Source organism: Protopterus annectens, chromosome 9.part0, assembly GCF_019279795.1.
Source record: "Protopterus annectens isolate FY-2018-M chromosome 9.part0, PAN1.0, whole genome shotgun sequence".
NCBI classification, from domain to species: domain Eukaryota; kingdom Metazoa; phylum Chordata; order Ceratodontiformes; family Protopteridae; genus Protopterus; species Protopterus annectens.
In genome coordinates, this window is record NC_056743.1 from 684,876,516 (window position 1) to 684,900,264 (window position 23,749).

Sequence of the window (23,749 nt, forward strand, 5' to 3'; positions counted from 1 at the left end):
TTATCTATGGTATGATCCCAGTAGGAGGTAATATATAATTATTAACCATGGGCTGGGTAAGCCCACTGTTAACACCAAAGAGGATAGATTAATTCAAGTACCAAAAGGGAAATTAGTTAGGCTTTAAATGGCACATAGTGGCAGCTAGCCTAGTACTTACCTTTGAACCTGTAAAGCTAATAGGCCTGTGACCCTTTTCAGGCGTATCGTGGATGAAAGGATGGACAATTTTAAGTACAGCCTCTGTTTGGCCTCTCCAGCCTGTATGGAAAGGGGTCAAAGCTAGGTACAAATATTTTTTTCATGGGGAATGGTATTCTATGTTTGGTAAATTCAATGTTGGATAGTGTGGCTAGGCTACAAGTGGTCCTCTGAATCAACAGCCTGTTAACCTATGAGCCAGCAGCTCCACAAATATGAGAGCTAAAGAGTTAAATCTCAACCACCATATAAATATAACTGGTTGGAGGGACAGATTTTTACCCAAAGTTTGCCCTCATCTCTGGAATAAATTATTTCTGCACATTAAACAAAGTAAGACACTTGAGTTCTTCGACTCAAACCTTGCTGACTGGATGAGTATCTACAAATTCATCCTTGGGTAAACCTGCATTGCCTTTTTAAAAATGGAGGATTCAGGCTGAGAGCGAATATTGGCTACACACAAATGGTCTTTGGACTCTTATCTAATTCCTATCTCACACAAGTACACACACACACACACATGAACTGTGAGACAGAGAACAGCACACCATATATGAGATGACATTTATTTATTTTACTAGTAATCAAGGGGTCTGTGAGATGGCCAATGCCCATGTTACTGATCTTAAGCATAGAGTATAAGACTGTGAATCTGGTGACTTAGCTGAAACAGTTATAGCAAACAGAATAGCAATGAAATCAGGGAATGATCATCTGAGCAACAGACAGCTGAGAAAAGCTGATGTAACACTGGATAAAAAACAAAGATGTATCTCCATTGTTTAACATAAAAGCTTTACTGAAGATCGTGAAGTGGGAAAAATTTGAGGTTATGCACGAAGGTGATGTGATTAAGAAGCCAATAAATACCAGAAGTAGTAAAAATGAAAAAAAAACGATTGCAGGCAACCACATGGTAACCAAAATGGCTTTTGATAACAAACTAGCAGTAAGAACCCATGCCTGTACACATGCTGTGTCTTTAGAAGTGAAAAACATGCTTTAAAGCTGAAAATGGGTAAAAAACAGTTTGCCAAATTGTATTTGTAATGGAAGGGTGTATGGAAGTAAAATATTGTTGTTGAAATTAAAGAACAGTTACAATATGCCATTTTTATATACACCACTGAGGTATATTTGTTGTGTGTTGCATGCAAAATGTAGTGATAATGCATTTAGTAATAACCAGGTTAACTGTGTATACTAATTGAGCTGTGAGTGAGAGGAAAAGTTTGGTCTGAAAATTTGTGGATTAAAGGCAAAGTGGTTATGTTTAAACAGGACACAGGTGCAGGATTCAAAATAATTGCTAAATCTACTTATAAAATGTTGCATTTAAACTGTAAGGTGCATATATGTTTTATTTTTGACACTAGTTGAAGTCGTGGGCAAATTTGGTTGAGTTGTGTGAACAAAAGTAGAGTATACTTCATTGTTTCAGGCCCATTTTATTTTCTTTGTTCATAAAAAAACTAAGAGTAGAGCTCCCAAAATTTAACCTTAAAGCAGGGTGACAATATTCTACTTCTCATCTTTGATTAACCTGTCATGAATTTGCAAGTCAAACTTCAAATTGTCATACCCTATCAAATTGGATACATATATACATACATACAAATGTTTCAAGCATGGGCATTAAAGCTCTTCTAGCTTGCCAATATGTCATTGCACTTGTTACCATAATAAATGTCCAGGCTGTTCTTAAAAATATCTAAACTATTACTTGCTTCAATGAAATTTGGTAGTCTGTTTCATGCATCAGCTACTCTGCCAGAGAACCAATTAGTACACTTCTCATTCCTATAGAATCTTCTACATAGGTTATCTGACGATTCTCTAGTACTTTTTGATAACCCCAAACATTCCCAGATGTAGTTGTCCCTAAATGCCTATATACCTGAATAAGATCTCCTCTTAAATATCTGTAAGAGACACTGTACAAGTTCAGATATTTTAGTCTTTCATAATAACTTAGATTTTCACATCCATGGATGCCCTTGGTATATTTCCATTGTACTCTTTCCAGTTTATTCATGCTTTTCATATTGGGTTTCCATATTGTTATTCCATACTCAAGTTTGGGTCTAATGTAACTAACAAACAATGGCTTCATTATGTTTGATTTCCTAGACTTTCTAAATCTTTTTATACAACCTGTAGTTCTATAACTGTCATTAGTCACTTGGTTGATATGATTAGAAAAAAAAACTCATAGCTGAATCTACCCATATACCCAGGTCCTTAAATGAGTCTACAGTTTCAATCACTGTGTGTTGTATTAAATATTCACCTTTCAGTTTATGTCTCCCAAATCTCATATGCTTAGTTTTTGATGTATTTATCAACATATTATTATCTTGTGCCTAAATCATCAATTTAGTCAAATTATTTTGCAGACATGCCTTATTTGTAACACTTGTAATCAGTTTACCCAATTTCAGGTCATCAGCATATAGAATGCAGAGCACGTTAGATGAAAAAGTGATGTCTGAAAGATACAATGTAAACAAGTAAGGGCCTAGTACAGAGTCCTGTGGGACACCTTGACTATAACCAAGGATTTTTCCTGTTTGTAAGCCATGCAGCTATCCATCTGACCAACAGTACATCGATACCTAGTTGTACTAATTTGTTGGTCAGTGTTTTGTGCATGACACTGTCAAATGTTGAAGTTAAATCTATATAAATCACATCACAGCACAATTTTTAATTCATAGTTGTTGTTATATTGTTATAAAACATCATGTTACAGGTGGTAATAGATCTATTTTCAACATATCCATGCTGATATATGGTTTCAAGTCCCAACCTATCCAGTTCTGACAACTCATCCAGTATTATTCTCCATTATTTTTCCACAACATCAAAGTAGATCACTGCACATCTATGGTGGTAAAAACTTGACTTGCAGTTACAGTAATTTCTTTGGGAACACAAACAGTATCTAGTATATTCTGTCCCCTGGTAGTTTTTTTTACAATCTGAAGCATTTGTTGTTCCTGAATATACTCTGTGAATAATTTCTTTACTAACGTTGTTGAATCAATATTATTCTTGTCTGTTTCTGGTAAATTTAAGTCCCCAGCTAATATTATTCTTCCCTCCTGTGTTTCATGTAAGAAATGTATGAATTCCTCTAGGTCATCTGTACTTGACTTTGGTGGTCTGTACACTCCAACAATTGTTGTATGTTCCAGGGTTGTATTTATTGTCACAGTTACACAGTCTATAGTATTGGTGTTATCATTGAACATGTAATAATCACAAGTCTCATAGCTGTCTTTAATCCCTATCATAACACCTCCACCTGATTTTTTGTTAGAATGTCTTACAGTAAAAACATTTATACCCTGACATAACTGGTTTCCAGTCATTGTTATTTAACCATGTTTCACAAACTATAACAACATCAATCTTGTGAGAACGTATCAATTTTTTTTTAATAAAAAGACTTTATTATTAATGCTCCTAGCATTAACAACCATCAGAGATGCATCAAATGTTGCTATCTGTGAACTGTTACATTTTTGACTTGGCAAAAATCCTGGCTAGTGTTTGTCAAATATTGCAAAATACCCACCGCAAAAATTCTCTTCCCTGATCTAGACAAATGCACACCGTCCTGTCTGAACACATGTGCCTAAAAGAAGGCTTGGATGCTCTACACATTTCCATTTTTTAAAGCAGGACATTTTTCCATGTAGGTGTTTACCCAAAAAATCTTTTCATTCACAGTGACCTGACTATCCTTTCTATAGGTGATTTGGAAAAATAAGTCCTAACACCAGTACAAGCTATACTATCTGGGAGGGCTGTCAGTTCCCAACTAACAGTCAGAGAATCTTTGTTGGTGACATCATTTGTAGCAACATGAATAAAAAAGATCCATACTTCCTTACATTAAGGCGTTCCAAGGCTTGTTTCACATCTTCTATTTTTGCTCCTGGCAAGCATAACACTACTCATGTTCATTATCATCTCTGCATATATAAGTATCATTTCCTCTAATAACTGAATCGCCAGTTACAAGAATATCTTTGCTGACCATCTCTGAAGAATCTTCAGCTTCTAATACAGTCATTTCTGCTCTATCAATTGTTATGAAGGATAGATCTTCATCACTATTAGTCTTATTAATTCCACTGTTTTCATTGTGTACTAAATTCTTATCCAGCTGGCATTGTAAATCCACAGCTTGAGCCATGTAGTCAACATCTGTCTTTGTCTTCTTTTTTCTTACAGTAATGTTCTTCAATCCTTCCACATTCAGTTTTGATTTCTTCCTTTTCACCTGCCCCTTGCCTCTTTTTTCTACCTTTTCCATTGGAAAGGTGATTCCTTTTTCTGTAGACTGAGGGTTTTCTGATAGACAGATATCTTTATTCCTTGTCACCAGTGTGTTACATAACAAAGCAGAATCCTTTTTACAACGTATTCTCTTTCCTTTACAGTCATTAGTCAGTTTCTTTTTCTTCCTTGTTATTTGTTGAGAACTTCTTCCTTTCTTTCTTTTTTGTTTCCTTCTAAACAAACCAGATCATCAGATTGCTGAGTATTTGCATCCACAATTCCATAGTTTTCAGGGGCCTCATCATGTTTCATAGGAGTTGAATGTTCTTTGCAGAAAATAGATGCATCATTTCCTAAATGTGTTCTATTTGTTCTATGCCTAGCATTATTTAGTTCATCATTCCAGTCATTAATATATGATACAACAGTTCTCTAAGCCATGCCAATTGCACATGTGCGATCATCATCATTGGGTCGAGATTTGCTTTTAACAGTGGTAAGCAAATCATCCAACTTTTGACATGAGGAACAAAGATCACTGGTGTTATCAGCTGTTACCTTTAAATATGCATAGCATTTATTACACTGTACAAGATACTTGTGCATTAGCAAATCATTAATTGCATACTCATTTAAGGAATCCATATTCAGCTTTAATTGAATAAAATATTGCAAAGGAAAAAAATTACACAAAGTCAGTAGTAGCAAAGAATTCAAAGGAACTTAAATCAACTTATCTGACAAAAATTATGCCAGCAATATCCAGCTAAATAATAAAATACAATAAAGTTGTTCTGACCATATGAGTTCTATCAGCCAGACAGAAGTTATAATTTATTTACGTGTAGTAGCTTCTGCTCACTATAGCTCGCAGTTGCACCCCCTTTTAACAGTAAAAATATATAAAACTTCTCTTACCAGTCAACTCCACAACAAATCACAAACCAAGACAGGATTGTTTTGATATGCTCAGAGTTTTCCTCTCTGCAGTCTGTGTAAATTTATACCTGTCTAGGTCCCTTGTGGTGGCTAGAGCTTGCCTGTCCAAAACCTATCCCTTTCTCACAAGCAAAAGTGAAACTAAAGGTAAAACAGCAAAATATGAATCAAAGTAAAGCTTGTTAATAAGCAGTCTCTTCCTACCTACAAACAGTTAAAAATAGTGATAACAAATGCAATATAAATTCATATAAAACTGCTCTTACCAGTCAACTCCACAACAAATCACAAAAACCAAGACAGGATTGTTTTGATATGCTCAGATAGTTATTAACAATTAATCCAAAGAAGACAGCAGTTATGTTTTTGCTATATACTTCAACACTTTCTTCTTCATCTTAAAGGGCATGCTAATCTGTATAATCAGACAGGTTAGTGAATATAAAGAATCTTGGTTTTGCTCTTTGATTCCACTCTGCCCTTTAGTGTACATACAGAAAAAAATCAAATGATAAAGTTCTTCAGCAACTAAAGCTTGTCATTAGGATTTCTAACTTGTTTCCATTAAGCTAGGAAACCTCTAGCTTGAACTATCCTGTATCTTAAGACATAATTTGTTCTGCTGCTTATGAACCTCTACCCCTCACGTAACACAGCCCTGCTTCAAACTATTTTCACCAAGGCATGCAAGGTGTTTGTAACAGATGCACAAACTCATTACTGTAGTCTTTTTAATAAAGTTAACTTGTTTACTAGCTACAAGCAGGGCTACTCAATTAGTGTCTAGCTTTTTGTACAAATTAATTATACAATATAGCCTCTCCTTTCCTGCAGGCTTGTAGTAACTAACAATGAAAATACCTGTAACACTCAAAATCTACCCCCCCCCCCCATTTAACATTAGTATGAGGGGGAATACATTTTCTGACCAAACCTTTTGGAATAATTTGCTTTTAGAAGTAAGGCAACAGCAAATAATTCAGTAAATTCAAAATAAGCTCAAAGGAGTCTTTTTAATGAGTACAAATGAACGTTTTTCAGGGACACGGTCAGAAACCTGTTGAAAAATGTATTATGTTGCTAAAAGTGGAAGCATATATTGTTAAACTTTGAAGAAATGTTAAATTGTTCTATTTTATATTTTTGTTTGAATTGTAAATTATGTATTTTTATGTTCTTTTCAACATCTAATCATGTCTATTTTTATTTTTTTATTTTATTTTACATTTGTTGACCGGGCTAGTCTGGCTGGATATATGTCCATTTTCAGCAGAGGCCCGAGGAGAAAAGCTCCACTATATATACTAGTAAATAAACATAAAAAAACAGCACAGTAAGAGACAAATATAAAAATCTAAAAAAAAAAGAAAAACTATTCCAACGTAGCATAGCGACAGTACAGCAGCAACTTAACAGATAAAAAAGAATGCTAGGATCATTAATCCCATATTCTTTGCATAAACAGGAATTGTAAATGACAAAAAAAAAATAATAATAAACAATAGAGTTTATACAATATTTGCAGAATTAACAATTATGATAAACATTTGTGCCAGGCAATAGTTTTAAGAACCAGATTTGCACAGCAGGAAGCAACATACAGGTTTAAATAATAGATGAGATGACAGGTCGCAGTAATATATCTAGTGTAAAGAGAAAGTGATATTATAGGAATAGTAATATCCAAGTGGATGCTAGGTAAGCTAGAGAAGGAGTAGTACTAGTGAGAGAGACAAGTAGAAGAGATGGATGTATAACAACAGGTAATGGAGAGAAACTATAATGAAAGTTGGATGTTGTGGTCAGTCAGGATTTGAGCAAGGGCAATGCCAGTGTGATTTTAAATAGTTTTTTAATTGTTTCTTGAAAAGTTGTGATGAGCCTAAAGTAGTCAGTTCCGTAGGAAGTTTATTCCAGTATGAGCCAACAACATTTGTGAACAAGGAGTCACCAGATTTATTGTAAGATTTGAGAGTAGCTACTAACAGTTTGTTAGCTGAGCGGAGGGAAGTAAGATTCCTGTAAGGGGTAACAAGGTTGTTAAGTATGGGTGTATTAGTAGGGTAATGGAGAATTTTATGGGTGGTAACTAATTGATGTAGAAGAATAAGATTTTGAAGTTCAAGCCAGCCAAGTTTTTTGAGGTTAACACAATGATGGGTACAAAATTGGGAACCTGTGGCAAACCTGGCAATGCTGTGGTAGGATGTGGCAAGTTTCTGAAGGTTAGATTTTGATAGGTTGATAAAGGATGGAGAGGCATATAATAATGTAGAGATGAGATGAGTTTGTGCTAGAGACACCCTGGTAGTTGCTCTAAAAAAGGGCTTAAGTCTATAGAGGGCGCCTATCTTTTTATTGACAGCTTTGATGGTTAGGTCAATGTGGGAATCAAAGTTTAGTTGATTATCTGTTGTAAAACCTAGAAGTTTAGTGGAACAATCAGGTGTAATGATAGTGCCATTGTCATAGAGAATAGAAAAGGAGAAGGGGCAGATTTGAGGGTTGGAGAAAAAAGTAATAATTTTTTTTTTTTTTTGGATTAAGGAGGAGACAGATATGTTGGAACCAGTTTTCTGCTGCTGTAAAGACTTTTTGGTGGAAGAATGAAGTTCAGCTGGAGATACAGCAGAACAGATGAGTGTTGAATCATCTGCATACTGAATGCATGAGGATGTTGGGAGTGAAGTAGACAGGTTATTTATAAATATGGAGAAGAGAAGGGGACCTAGGATGGATCCTTGGGGGGACCCCGATAGTGACTGGGAGTTGAGAGGATAAATGGTTGTCCCAAAGGACTGCTTATTTCCTGTTTTTCAAATATGAGTTAAACCAACGCAGTGCCAAAGAGTAAAGGGAAAGAGATTTCAAAGTGTCTAGCAGAAGGTGATGGTTCACCATATCAAAGGCTTTAGAGAGGTTGAGAAATAAAGCAGAGGAGAATAGGTTATTATTGCGATTTTTGTTGATAGAGTCTGTAAAGGAGAGAAGAGCAGTAGAAGTGCTATGGAAAGGTCTAAAACCAAGTTGGGAGTCTGCCAGTAGGTTATTATGTAGAAGATGACTTAATAGTTGATGGTGTATACAACGTTCCATAATTTTAGATAGTGGTGATAGTAAGGCTATAGGATGGAAATTAGAAAGTTCATTAGTGTTTCCTCCTTTATGCAGTGGAATGATATGGGAGACTTTCCAGAGAGAAGGATTAGTAGATTCGGTTGTTGTTCTGTTAATTAAATATAGTCATTCACCATGTGCACGCTCTCCCTGTTGAGACGCTAAAGACACTCCAAACGTTTCAGTAGGGTAATTCCAATATGCTAGCATTCACTGCTACAAGAAATATTGACAGGTTGATCCAGTAGTAAAAACAAAGGTTTTTATTCAGGACGACAAAAAAGTGAGCGCTTTCGCCAATAGGCTTCTTCAGACTGTTACAATAGCACTCATGCACCACAGTTTAAAAACAGTTTCCTTTACAATAATTGGTTGAAAACCATCCAAAGTTAATTATTTATTCATAAAGCTTCAAAAGTAATTAAGGCACAACCAAATATATAGGAAGAAAGGTAAAAACTGCTATCTTAAAAACACATATAGATATCTATTTATACATTAATATAAATATCACAAAAACTTTGAAGAATTATATTAAAATATATACATGTATAAGCAAATACAATAAACAAGAAATAAAACAATAAGAAATACAATGCATATAATTTACCTAAAATTGATTTAATTATTTAGGTCTGAAGATCCTTCTGTTTTTCAAAATTGGTTTAATTTGAACTTTTTCGTTCAAGCCTGGTGGTTCATCTGCTTTGAGCCTGATTATCCATCTCACTTCACATTCCAGGGTCAAACTAATAATATCGCCCCCTCTATAGTTAGTATGTACATTCTGGAGTACACTAAACTTGAATGTATGTTGTGTTCCTAATGCCTGTTGGTGTTTCACATCTGAGCCTATCTTAATATTGTAATTATGTTCTCTGATGCGATCTTTCAGAGCCCTATTGGTCTTACCTACATAAAATGATGTGCATGTAACACATCTAGCCAGGTAGACCACATTCCTACTATTACAATCAGTTTCAGTGTCAAAGTAAAACCTGTAATTTGTAACTGGATGAATAAATGTAGTTTCTTCATTAATAAAACAACAATGATTGCATGCACCACATGGCACTGTATTCTTATCTTTTTTGGCCACCACTTGTTTGAAATTCGCCATTTTAGGTTTACATAATAGCCTTTTCAAACTAGGTTTGTTCTTGAAGGCAAAACATGGCTTAGGTCCTATCATTTCAACAATTTCCCTATTGGAGGATAAAATGTCCCAGTGTTTAGTGTACAATTCTTTGATCTTTTTGGTATCCCTAGTGTAAGACATAACAGGTCTTACTAACCCTCCAGATGATTGTGAGGGTATTTCTTGTCTGTCATTCATTTCTGAAAAATTAGGGTTTAGCTGTTGTCATACGTAATCCATTAACCTCAGATATCACCATCTCAATTAATTCTACTTCATACCCTCTTTCAATAAACCTCTTTCTCAACTGTTCCACCTCAATCTCATATTTATAATCCAAAGGATTGTACCTAGAAGCTCTTAGAAATTGACTTTTCATAATGTTATAGAAGACATGCTGTGGGTGCATGCTATTTCTATGAAGCAAGGTGTTCCTATAGCATAGTTTCCTGTGGATAGAGGTATTCAATGCTCCATTCTCTAGCCTGGATACTTCTACGTCTAAATAAGAAATCCTAATGTCTGAATAATTTAACGTAAATTTTAGGAAATTTGTGGACGAATTCATATAGTCAACAAAAAATCCCAATGTCTCAACGTCTCCAAGCCAAACAAAAAACAAATCATCCACAAACCTATGGTACAACCCAACATGCTCTCTAAAAAGATCATGATTGAGCAGAAATTCATCTTCCCAGGCTGCCATGACTAGGTTGGCGTAGCTATTGGCACAGGGTGTGCCCATAGCTACGCCATCCCTTTGAAGATAAATCTCCTCCCCAAAAACAAACACATTGTTGCACAATATAGTTTCAAGGTATAATGCTATTAAATCAATCTTCGTGGGCAAAAAATCTGAATGTGACGATAGGTAGGTTCTTATATAATGAATTCCCACATCATTGGGTATCATAGTAAACAGACTAACGACATCTAATGTCAGTAATATATACTCAGTATCATCATCCAAGTCCTTTGTGTATGCATATAGATCCGATAAAAACTGTTTACTATCCTTAAGTATGAAATTGTTCATATCAACTAACGGTCTTAAAGTTGTTTCCGTATAAATAGATAGTGGTTCAGTAACCCATCCCTGTCCAGCTACTATTGGTCTCATCGGTGGGTTGATGCTAGATTTGTGTACCTTCGGCAGGCCCTGAATAATGGGTAGCACAGGGTGGTTTACTTTAAGATATTTATATAACTCATCAGTTATACTGGAAGACATAACCAAGTCATCCAGTGTATAGTAAACATCAAATACCTTCTGTTTTACCCCTTCCATGTCAATCTTAAAATAAAATTTATCATCACTTAAGAGATGTAACATTTTTTCATTATAGTCAACCAAATCCATTAGAACAATAGGGCCGCCCTTATCTGCAGGTCGAATTACTAAAGTGGTGTCATTCCTCAAGGCATTCAATGCACATCTTTGTTCATAATTCAAATTCTGACCATGTCCCTTGTATTGGTGGGTTAAAAAATATTCATGTATGTCACTTTCTAGCATCCTGCCAAACACATCCAAAGCTGGTACTAACTGTGGTGTAAACGTGCTATTAGCACGAAATCTGGGTTGGTTATCACCATTACCATTCAAGCCAAAATCTAACTTAAGTTGCAAATTTCTAGTAAATAATTTGATGTTAATAATGGAATCCACTACATCATCCCTGCCTGAGGGTATAAAGCTCATTCCTTTATTTAATACCTGCTGTTCTGCGGTATTCAAAATTTTACTTGATAGATTAACTATTAACGAGGTATCCTCTCCCACATCTTTTTTAAAGTTGGTCCCTGATAGTCTTCGTTCGACCCCTTTCTTTTGTGCCTGCCCCTGCTGGCTGATCTTCTTCTTTCTGGGCCTTGGCCCTGCATTATGGGGAAAGGGGTATTGCCTGACTCCTTCTGTACTATGATAGTATTGCTCCCTGTTAATATTTTGGGCCTCACTACTGCCTCCGTAGTAATGGTCACTTCATTACCAAAATTCGTTAAATTAGTATCAGCTTCAGAGTGATTTTGTGATAATAGTGGATTCCCCCTATTTTCATCTGCTGGTAAATTATCAGCTACCCTCTGTGGTGAAACAGTAACTGTTTGCACCGATGGTAGTTGTTCAACAAAAGCCGATGAAATCCTTGTTCCATCGTTGCCAATCAATTCACTATTACTAACAGAACTGCGATTAATAGGAGCATTAGTGGAAGGCTTCCAAACTGAAGCTGTGTTAGTGGGTATATTATAGCGTCTAAATCTAGAGCTGTTAACATCTTCATTACTAATTTGTTCCTTAGGCCACATAAACACGTGATTATTATTAAAATCTCTAACATCCCTTGTTATTTTCACTTTCTTCTGTTCTAAAAGGCGTTTCTCAAACAGCGTAACATCATCAAGTACTCTTTCTGTCTTAATATTCAATCCAACATTCATATACTTTTTACTTAAGTTATCAAAACCTTTGTTAACTAAATCCTTTAACAAATTCTCTTCAGGTGTGTGATATTCTGTAAGTAACCTCATGTAGCTGTAACTAAGCTCCATGTTTAGTTGTTGCCATTTATACAAAAGATCAGGGAACCTATTCCCTGACGTGGGCATTTTAAGAATGCGAAGCCCACACGGTATAATCTTTTTTGACAAACAGGCTTCAAAATACATTCTTTGTACCTGTAGTTTTTTCAGTTTGATAAAAGAATCTTCAAAGTCCTGTAAGTCTTTTGTAAAATCCAGGGAATTATCTCCCTTTACGGTGTTATCATCAGACCCGATACTCGGAAAAAAGTCTAAGAGTACATTGTCTTTTCCAGCCAAACAAGCTTGGAAACGTCGCACGCTCTTGTTGGTTCCTTCTCTTTCCAAAGGCACAGGCATATAAGCAAGTTCAATATTGGAGCCGTCGATATTAGCCATTCTCCCTGGGTGCTGCACCAAGAAAACTTTATAATAATACAACAAAAGGAGGCACAGCACACAAACGGAGCCAAGGAGCAGCGTGTCTATAAAATAATAAAATATAGTCATTCACCATGTGCACGCTCTCCCTGTTGAGACGCTAAAGACACTCCAAACGTTTCAGTAGGGTAATTCCAATATGCCAGCATTCACTGCTACAAGAAATATTTACAGGTTGATCCAGTAGTAAAAACAAAGGTTTTTATTCAGGACGACAAAAAAGTGAGCGCTTTCGCCAATAGGCTTCTTCAGACTGTTACAATAGCACTCATGCACCACAGTTTAAAAACAGTTTCCTTTACAATAATTGGTTGAAAACCATCCAAAGTTAATTAATTATTCATAAAGCTTCAAAAGTAATTAAGGCACAACCAAATATATAGGAGGAAAGGTAAAAACTGCTATCTTAAAAACACATATAGATATCTATTTATACATTAATATAAATATCACAAAAACTTTGAAGAATTATATTAAAATATATACATGTATAAGCAAATACAATAAACAAGAAATAAAACAATAAGAAATACAATGCATATAATTTACCTAAAATTGATTTAATTATTTAGGTCTGAAGATCCTTCTATTTTTCAAAATTGGTTTAATTTGAACTTTTTCGTTCAAGCCTGGTGGTTCATCTGCTTTGAGCCTGATTATCCATCTCACTTCACATTCCAGGGTCAAACTAATAATATCGCCCCCTCTATAGTTAGTATGTACATTCTGGAGTACACTAAACTTGAATGTATGTTGTGTTCCTAATGCCTGTTGGTGTTTGGCTAACGCATTCACATCTGAGCCTATCTTAATATTGTAATTATGTTCTCTGATGCGATCTTTCAGAGCCCTATTGGTCTTACCTACATAAGGCTATAGGATGGAAATTAGAAAGTTCATTAGTGTTTCCTCCTTTATGCAGTGGAATGATATGGGAGACTTTCCAGAGAGAAGGAATAGTAGATTTGGTTGTTGTTCTGTTAATTAAGATGGAGACTGGGTATGCTAGTACTTCTGCTGTTAGCTGCAGATATACAGCTGGTAGTTGGTCGGCTGAAGGAGTACGTGGTTTAACTTTTGAAAGTAGCTTACGAATATCGGTTGTGGAGACTGTACTAAATTTTAGAGTGGGGGTGTTGTTATGAGGAGAGGTATTTTGAAAGGATGTGGGGAGAACCATGGTACTTGCTAGAGAGGTGACTGTTTCAGAAAATAAGTTGTTGAATGTATTGGCTATTATGTTAGGTGGGGTCTGAGCTAAGTTAGCTGGAGTAGGTGTTTTGGAATTCCCTGGATGGAGCAGTTTATTGATTCCTGACCAGAATTTTTGGGGGTTATGATTTTGATTTTCTTGATATTGGAGGTAAAAAAAAAAAATTTATCAAGAAGGGTGAGTTTTTTGTAGTATTTCTAAGGTGTTTGAAGTTTTGATGGTCAGTTGGGTTTTTAGTAGTTCTCCATTTTGTCCATAGTTTGTTCCTTAATAGCACTGTTTGCTTGGTTTCTTTAGAAAGCCAAGGAGCAGCTTTGGATCCTATTCTAATTAAGCGAGAGGGGGCGTGACGCTCATGAATTTGGAGGAATGTATTGTTGAAAAGGGTAACTGCCTTATCAAGTGGGAGGTGTTTTAGAGCTGACCAGTTACATCCTTTGAGTTCATCAAGGAAGTTTTGAAGGATGAAGTTTGTTTTGTTACGTATAGTACGATAGCTAGCCTGTTTGTGATTATTATTTTTTTGTTTAGTGATATAGGTGCCTGTATGAGTTGTTGTAAACTTTGGTAATTTCTGCTCCATTGTGGATTTGAAAAAAAAAAAACTTTGTAATTATTTGTTCCAGTGTGAACCCAGGTAGTGACTGAAAATTATCTGGTTAGAATTGAATAAATACATATGTAGTCAGCTAAACCAAATATCTTGAACAGAGCTATAGGTGTGTCTTTTAACATGATAAAGAATATTTATGCTGTCTAGGTGAAAAAAAAATGAAAGGATTTCTGTTACACCAAATGATGAAATTGTGTGTATTCAACGTGTGCAGCCTATTGTTCCTGAAGACATACAAAAGTTTATTGTGATGTAGAACAGAAAAAAATTTGGGTTACGGGGTTCTGAACAGTTAAGACTATGTCCTGTGGAAATATCTGAACAGTTCTAAAGCTAATATAGTACAAGGGCATTCAGTTGATGTATGCAGAGCACAGAATTTGAGGAAAAGGAGCTGTATTCAGATTTCTGCTAGCAGCCAACCCACTATACCAAGGGCACGCAGTAAAAATGTCTGTAATTCATTACATTTACAGAATATGCCTGAGAATGCAGATGATATTTTGAAAAGGTATACTGGTCTGTCAGAAGGTTTAAGATGCCTGTACCTGAGTACTGTTAGTGTTGCACTTAAAGCTAAAACTGAGCAAGAAAGAAAACATATAGAATAATTAAGAGAATTAAAACCGGTGGGATAGGCAGATAATATAGTGAGAGTGATAAAAAAAGACAAGATCAGAATTTTTGCTGATCTAAAGGATCTTAATAAATGGATCAAGCGGTCATTATCTGCTTCAGCTGTTGATGATGCAGCAGCAACTATGCCTAACGCCATATTATTTACAGTGCTTAATGGAGATGTAGAGTTTTGCAAATTAAAGTGGATAAAGCTATTTTGAAACTCTGTACAGTTAGCATATCCTTGGGTAGATACAATTTTTTGAGGCTATTTTTGGGGTCTCCTCAGTACTGGAAGTCTTCTTGAGAGCTTTAGCAAACATGATTGAGTGGCTGTAGATGGATTGTTCTAAAGTGGAGTGACACAAAGCAGGTACATGACAGATGACTAAATTGTTAGATTGAGATTGCAGGGTTTGAAACTCAGCAATTCCAAATGTAAACAGCCTAAGCCTTCTCTGACATATATGGGACACTTTGACTAAGAATGATCTTCAACCAGTTGCTGTCATGAAACTGTGGATATGCAAAGACCTGGTGATAAATAACCTAACGAATATGCAAAAACGCACTGATAATCTCTGGTATGATAATTGGGAAGAATACAGTATTTGCATATGTTTATTCCACTCTTGTCAGAGATTGTAGTGCCATTGAGAAGGCTACTAAAATATAATGTAGTAAAACATTTGTCATCAAATGAGGAGCGGAGTTTTGAATTGCTGAAGAGGTTAGGAAACACTGTATCATCTATGAAATTCTATGACATGATACTCCATACAACCCAAGAATTTTAATGCAACACAAAATGTGTTAGGAGCAGTTCATTTACAGAAGGACAGACCTGTTACCCATGTATCAGGTGCATTGACTGATAGATACATTTGCTGCATTTGAAAAAGAGAGGACAGCAGCAGTCTTTAGATAGCAGAAGTTCCATGACTATATATGTAGGTAAAGTATCACAGTGGAATCTGACCATGAGTCTCCTCACATTATTAAAACCACACCTGAAACATTGACCACATGGACAGATAGCAGGCACTCCAATGAATTATTATAAAAACAAATTTGGATCAACTTTATAAAACATAAACATCAGTAAACATCAAGTTAAGCACGTTCATTCCAAATGTACTTTGTGGAACTTCATCAGAACTAATTGACTGCATAAAACACCTTAAATACCTAATTAAGCCAATCATATGACCAAAGCCAACAAATGCTTATAAATAAATTGTTAAAAATTATTTTTAAGTGAAACTTTATATCATATAACAATAAATATGTAAACATATATGTATAAAAATGTTGTATAAACTTTACATATACCCTAAACAATGTTAGCCTTCAAAATTTCTTAATTTTAAAATAGAATTTATTGAACAACTGTCATTGATTCCTGGGAGTACCATAGCATTTAATCTTAGTTGTCACTGTAACTCACATTTATTCAGGTGCTCACTAAGCACAAAACCTGTTGTGTCCCATTTAATTTGCTCTAGCACCCTAAATTCAAAACTATGTGACTCATTGTCCTTTAATATGTCTAAATAAAGCATTTATAGTCTTTCTCTTCTTTATATCGTTCAGATTATCATAAATTATTTCTTGTGACCTTCTAGAGGTTTTACCTGTTTAGAATGCCTAACAAAATTTACAATTGGCCAAATATACCACATTTCTGGAGTCCCAATTAAAATGCCCTTTTATCTTATAAATTTGGCCTCTTATATTAAACTCATCAGATTTTACTGCAAACTGACACCGGGGGCAACAACCACAATTAAACATCCCACTATTATAAATCTATATATCTATAAGTAAATGGCTTGTTAAATTTGATTTCTGCATTAGTAACTGTATTTAGAGCACAACCTAGAGCTGTTTACTGAATTTCCTGTTTGCACTTATTTTTAAAATCGTTTTTTTCTCAAAACTTGCATTTTATCTGTCTTTGGCCTAGCACTCTTGTGTGGGGTCATTTACTGCACTGTTATAACTTGTTGATACTTGTTAACCTCTGCTATCTCTGAAAAAACAAAAAACAAAAAAAAAAATCTTGCTTTTTTCCCACTTTTCTGAGATTTAAAAAAGTTCAGTTACAGGCTTGCTGTTCTTGAACTGTTTGTAAGTTTCTCTCTTTTGTGCGGTTTTGCGTGTTTTTGAGCATAGCGCAACAACGGGCAGCGCCGCCTAATTGGGTTTAAACTATTCCTGGCTCCACAAAGTCTGCTGTTCACTTTTTCCCTTAGAACTGCTCTATCTCTCAATTTAAACACCATATTCTCATTCTAAGGCCCTTCACTGGTCCAATTAAGTAATCCTACAAGTTAGCACTATTAAACCATAAGCACTACTTACTCTTATACTCTCTACGATTACCCTGTCCTCTATTGGTCCATATTAAATTCAGTTTCCCTGTTACTCTAGCATGTCCAAAGGTCAGTCAGTGGTTTCCTCTCCAGTCCAGCTGGTGAATCTGGGAATTTTGAGGCAATGTTACAACTGTCTCATGTACACGGACAACCCTCTTCTCCTCCAAACAGGTTCAAATATATGTGAGAGATGCAACTATTTAGCCAAACTGGAGGCTGAGCTCTCTCATCTCAAAACTGATGTAACCAGTCAGGAGGAGGAGAAGGTAACCTCACACAACACAATTCCAGTATCACATAGTCCCACCACATCAGCGAACCAAACACATAAATACACAAAAACATACTCGGAGGCTCTAAATAAAAATCTACCTAAGCAACAGAGACCTCCAAAGCAGACATCCAAGCAAACGCTACCTCAAAACAAAACACACACAACACATAACCCACAAAGTCAGTGTGCCAAGCAGCCACAGCCCTTAAGGCTGAATAACACACCTGATACTCTTGTTATAGGTGACTCTATTGTCAGACACACTGACGTCCCGCTCAGCAGGCTGAATAAAGAGAAGGTCACGGTGAGCTGCCTGTCGGGTGCTAGGATCCGACACATAACGCAAGCACTCAGGTCACTCCAAAGCAAATACAAATATGACTCAGTCATTGTACATGCTGGTGTGAATGACCTGAGACGTACCTCCCTGGACTACATGAAAAGAGACATAGAGGAGCTCTCTGATCGTGTAGCCCAGGCTGGTATGACCTTGACCTTGAGCAGCATCTTACCCTCACCTAGAATGATGCCACAGTACAAAGACAAAATGATCGATTTTAACAATTGGCTAAAATTTTGGTGTCATTCAAAGGGGATCCAGTGTCTGTCAGCCTGGGATGACATGCTCGACAAGCCACGTTGCTTCGCTAGGGACGGCTTGCACCTGTCACCACTGGGCTTTCGGATATTGGCAAAGGCTCTTGCCACCCCCATAGTGCCTTTTAGGCAAGGCTCAAAAGTCAAACCCACCCCCATAGACAGCACAAGGAACAAGAAACTAAGGGTAATGCTGCTAAACGCCAGAAGTCTTAACCTCAAGATGCACGCACTCAAAGCTCTCCTCAGTATGGAGAACATCGATATCTGTGTAGTGACAGAAACCTGGTTCAAGGCTCCAGAGAGCACCCCAGCACTACCAGGTTATACCTCGTATCATGCTTTTTGGCCCCAAAACCCGGACCGAACCACAAAAGGAGGGGGAGTTTCCATATTTATCAAGGATATCCACACCTGCAGGTTAGTGGCATTGCACGAAGTATCAGAGACCATCCATGTGCAACTAACAGTGGGCAAGACTGCTTTTCAGTTTATAGCATCCTACAGACCACCCTCTCAAAGTCAGGAATCCCATTCGGCCTTCCTGAAAACATTGGAGAACATGAAGATCTCTCTGAACACCATTATATTGGGCGACTTTGACTACCCAAACATTGACTGGGAGCACTACTCAAGCCCCAGCACCTTAGCCCAAAGATTCCTGGAAATTATAAACTCAAATGCTATGGAACAACTAGTCACCACTCCCACAAGAGGGGACAACATACTAGACCTGATCATTACCAACATGGGGACTCTATGCTCCACACCAGAAGTATATCCCTCATTGGTAAGATCAGACCATAAATTAATTTCACTGGATGTCCACATCCCGACCCCACCCCCAGCCCAGAAAACCACAGTGAAAAACTTCTCAAAAGCGAACTTCTCACTTCTCAAAACCGAAGTGGAATCCTTCAAGGCCCCAGGGCCAGTGGAAACTACAGCCCAAACTGCAGAATCCTATATAAATGCATTCTACGGACATCTCCAGGAATGCATGGATCATGCTATCCCAAACAAAACCAAGACCCAATCATCCAAAGGCAGGCGTCCAGTCTGGTGGACCCCTGCTATAAATAAACTGTACAACAGAAGGAAGAAGCTACTACATGATAGAGCAAAATCCCTAATAGGGAAGGCATCTCTGATCAGTACTAGCAAAAAATTACGATCCCTCATAAAATCCTCCAAGGCCAGCTTCGAGAGAAAAATTGCACAGGATACCAAAGACAATCATAAGGCTTTTTTCAGTTATGTTAGAAACCTGGGATGCAACTCCCAGACTTGTTCTGAGTTGATTCTAAATGACAAAAGATACACTGAACCCACAGAGATCGCCAGTATCCTGGCAGACAGGTTCAGTGCAAACTTTTCCACCCCCTCCCCCCAAAAGAGCAAGTATCTATCCCGGCAGAGGGCTGCCTCCCAAACATCTCAGATGCTCAGGTGAAGGCTGCCCTTTCCAAAGCAAAAAACACTGCTTCCATGGGACCACATGGCATCCCAGGTTGCGTCCTACATGAACTACAAGAGGAACTAATCCCTCAAATAAAACAGCTATACAATCTCAGCCTCACTACAGGATATGTGCCCACAGAATGGCGTACAGAAACAGTGGTCCCACTCCACAAAGGTGGAGCCTCTACGGACCTTGGAAACTATCGCCCTATAAGCCTGACTAGCTTAGTCTGCAAGGCTATGGAGAGGATCATCATGGAGCTCATAAACAAAGACATTGGGGACCTACAGACACTAGATCCTACCCAGTTCGGCTTTGTCAAGGGCAGATCCTGCCTTTTGAACCTGGTTGACTTCTTTGAAACAGTCACCAAAGCCATAGATGAAGGGAAGGTAGTCCACACAGCCTGTCTGGACCTTGCAAAGGCATTTGACACAATACCCCACTCGGGCATCATAGATAAGCTATCCAGCTTAAATATAAACCCCTATGTCACAAGATGGGTCGCAAACTGGCTCAAAGACAGAACCCACAGAGTGAGAGTTGCTGGAGCCATGTCAGACTCGAAACCGGTCACAAGTGGCATCCCACAGGGTTCTGTCCTGGGACCACTCTTGTTCGGTATATACTTTTCTGAGGTACAGGCAAACGTGGGAGGACTATGGCTCACCAAGTTCGCAGACGACTGCAAACTGGGCACCATAATCAACTCTCCAGCTGACACAAACATCCTTCAAAAAGGTCTCACAGAGACAGATAACTGGTGCCAGTGCCATGGTTTAAAGCTAAATGCCAAAAAATGTATAGTCATACCCTTTGGCAAAAACAATGTGCCCACAAATTACCACATAGGCGGAAACCCGTTAAGTACAGAGAAAGTTATTAGGGACATGGGGACCCAAGTTGATAGCAGTCTCTCATTTGAAAACCACATTACCAAAGTGGTTAGAAAGACCTTCTACATAGCCCACCTCATCACGAAGGGTTTCACATCTAGATCAAGAGAGGTAATCGTGCCCCTTTATTCATCCCTCATCAGGCCCATCATAGAATACAATGCCCCTTTTGGGATGTACCTTACCCGACACCTGCAGCAATTAGAAAGACCCCAAAAGTATCTCACCAAGAGGATCAAGGGTCTCGAACAGATGCCATATGCTGCTCGGTTAAAAAAACTCCAGCTCTACTCAGTTGCATACCGCCTACTTCGAGGCGATCTATGTCAAATCCAGAATTAATGGACATGCTCCACCTCAGTAAATCTAAAATCCCTTAGAGCCACACGCTCAAGGGACTTGAACCTCAGCACAGAAATAAATAGAACTTGCTGGAGGGACAGGTTCATAACCCAGAGGCTCCCTTCGCTCTGGAATAGAATTCCAGTTCATGTGAGGCAGAGCACCTCACTGAATCTCTTCAAGAAGAATCTCGATAAGTGGATGGGGGATCGTAGGTTTGTCCCAGGGATTACTCCCGTGTCACTATTAGACAGAGGCACAGTAAACTAAACCTTAAAAAGGGCACAGTATACTCAAATCAAGGGGTGGCGTAAGCCATACAGAATCGGGCTAGGCTTATAATTGCCCCAGGGCAGATAGCCTAGTATGAACCTATGAACCTATGAAATGGTTTTAAGCATCATAAATTCACTATTTTCCAAATAATGGTAAGTGTTTTGCCTCTTTTATATACTATGCTTGTTTGTTCTCCCACTTTTTCCCCTTAAATCACCTTTGTTCATTAATAGCGTCCAATTTTTGTTTAGACTGCTAACAATTGCTATTCTTGACCTTTGATGGGAATTGTTCTCTAATTGTATCACTCATATTATCATTAATTAATGGACGAAAAAAGCTGTTTTTCTTTTAACTACCTCTTCTCTGATTTCCATAATAAAAGTCATTAGGGTAACCCCTCCTTTTAAACATGTCCACCAACAAATCACATTCTTTTATAAACAATTCATATTCTGACACCATTCGGGCCAACCGTACTAGTTGGCCTTTGACTACTGCTTTTTTCTGATGTAACAGGTGCCAACTATTAAAATATAAACACATATTAGAAAATGTTGGTTTCCTGTAAATGTTTGAACTGTAACAATACTTATCCAAATTCTTTTTTTATTTCAGCATCCAAATAGTTGATAAATTCACCATTGCCAGTATGAGTGAATTCTAAGAATTCTATTGTATTGTTTATATATTCTATCAATTTCACCAGTTTCTCAGTTATATCTACCCACACAAATTAATATATTGTCCAAAAAATGTGTATATAACCCCCCTAGACTTATTAAATGTACTATTAAAAGCATAGGACTTTCCCCAAAAGTACATGACTATATTGGCAAAACTGGGGTGCACACCATTCCCATTGCCACCCCATTCACCTGTTTAAAATACTGTCCTTTGAAAAAAATAAAATTGTTTTTCAAAACAACCACCATAAGAGATACAGCAGTATTAACTTTGTCCCCTGACATTATTCCTTGTTCAAATAAAAATTCTTTAAGCCATTTAAGCCCCTTTTGATGGGGTATAGCTGTATATAAAATTTTTACATCTGTTGTAACAAATATGGCCTTCTCCAAAAAAATCTGATCCTTTAATTGGCTTAAAAATGCCACAAATCCTTACGTATACAGGGCAACTTATTAACATACTCTTTTAATACATTGTCAATAAACTTTGCAATAAAATATGTTTTTGACCTGATGCCATCCAATATTGGCCTGAAGGGTGGATCAGATAGACATTTATGGGTATTCTGGACATACCTGTCACAAGTTTATCATTGTTCATATAATCAGATTTTTTTTAGTTAATTGACCCTGTGTAAGCATGTCATATAATAAAAAATCTATTTTGGCAAAAGCAACATTAATTTCATTTTTAGAGGACTGAGTATAAGAATCACTCAGTAATAATGTATTCATTTTGTTGCTGTAATCTTCACTGTTTATGACCACCAACCCACCCCTATTATCTGGTTGCATTACCCTAACGGACCTCTCTCCACTAAGATCCTTTAACATTTCCACATCCTCTCTTGACATGTTATAATATTTTTTAGCAACAGGTTGACTTAGAATATTCTGGATATCTAATTCACATATTTTCTGAAATACTTATAAATTATGATTAAGGGGTGGGTTGAAGCAACTAGGTCTAATCAGTAATTGTTAATTAATGTACCCATTGTGAGCTTCGTTTTCAGAGAACCATAATGCTAAGTTTAAATTTTGTATAAAGAATTTTAAATCAGTCAGCGTATCTACCACATTTGCCTTCTTCAAAGGAACAAAGGTTAAACCTTTGGATAACATATTGGCATGTTTTACATTCACATCTTTGCAGGAAAAATTATACACAATGAAATCATTCAAATTTGTTTTTTTTTTTTTTTTTTTTTTTTTTTTTTTTTTTTTTTTTTTTTTTTACTAACTTAACTGTCCCATTTTCATCTTCCATAAAACTTTCAATCACTGTTTCCTCTTGTTGAATGAGTTGTTATATTTTTGTTTCAGTTTGGCTCCTTGTATGTAATAAATTTCCTCTTTGCCTTGTTGATTTGAATAATTCTTCTGCTGGTTTTTGTTGAACAGTCTGTCTGACCTCCTTAATTCCCCCTATACTAAAGGGACCGCCTGATGCCAAAGGTCATTCATATTTTCTGTTGATGTCATTTCCTGTTTGTTCGTGATTGGTTGATTCATCCTGTTTGTTACTGTGTTACTCTGGTTACCACCAGGCTTCGGGTATGCTAATCCCTTACTATAACTCTCCATATCTCTTTGAACTTTATGTAGTTTTCTTTTCAAAATAGTAGCTCAAATGTCATCAACTTTGATAAACACATGATAATAAGTAGTTTCATACTGTTCATATAGTAAATCCTCGTGAATTGATTGATTTAACCTGTCAATTTCTTGGGATAATT

General features: G+C 36.8%; 1 protein-coding gene across 2 annotated transcripts in view; it reads left to right on the forward strand.

The window, feature by feature from the left end:
- CCHCR1 (coiled-coil alpha-helical rod protein 1) overlaps nucleotides 1-23,749 on the forward strand; it is a 673,784-nt gene that overhangs the window by 491,945 nt on the left and 158,090 nt on the right. The gene's annotated exons all lie outside the window — the stretch shown is intronic.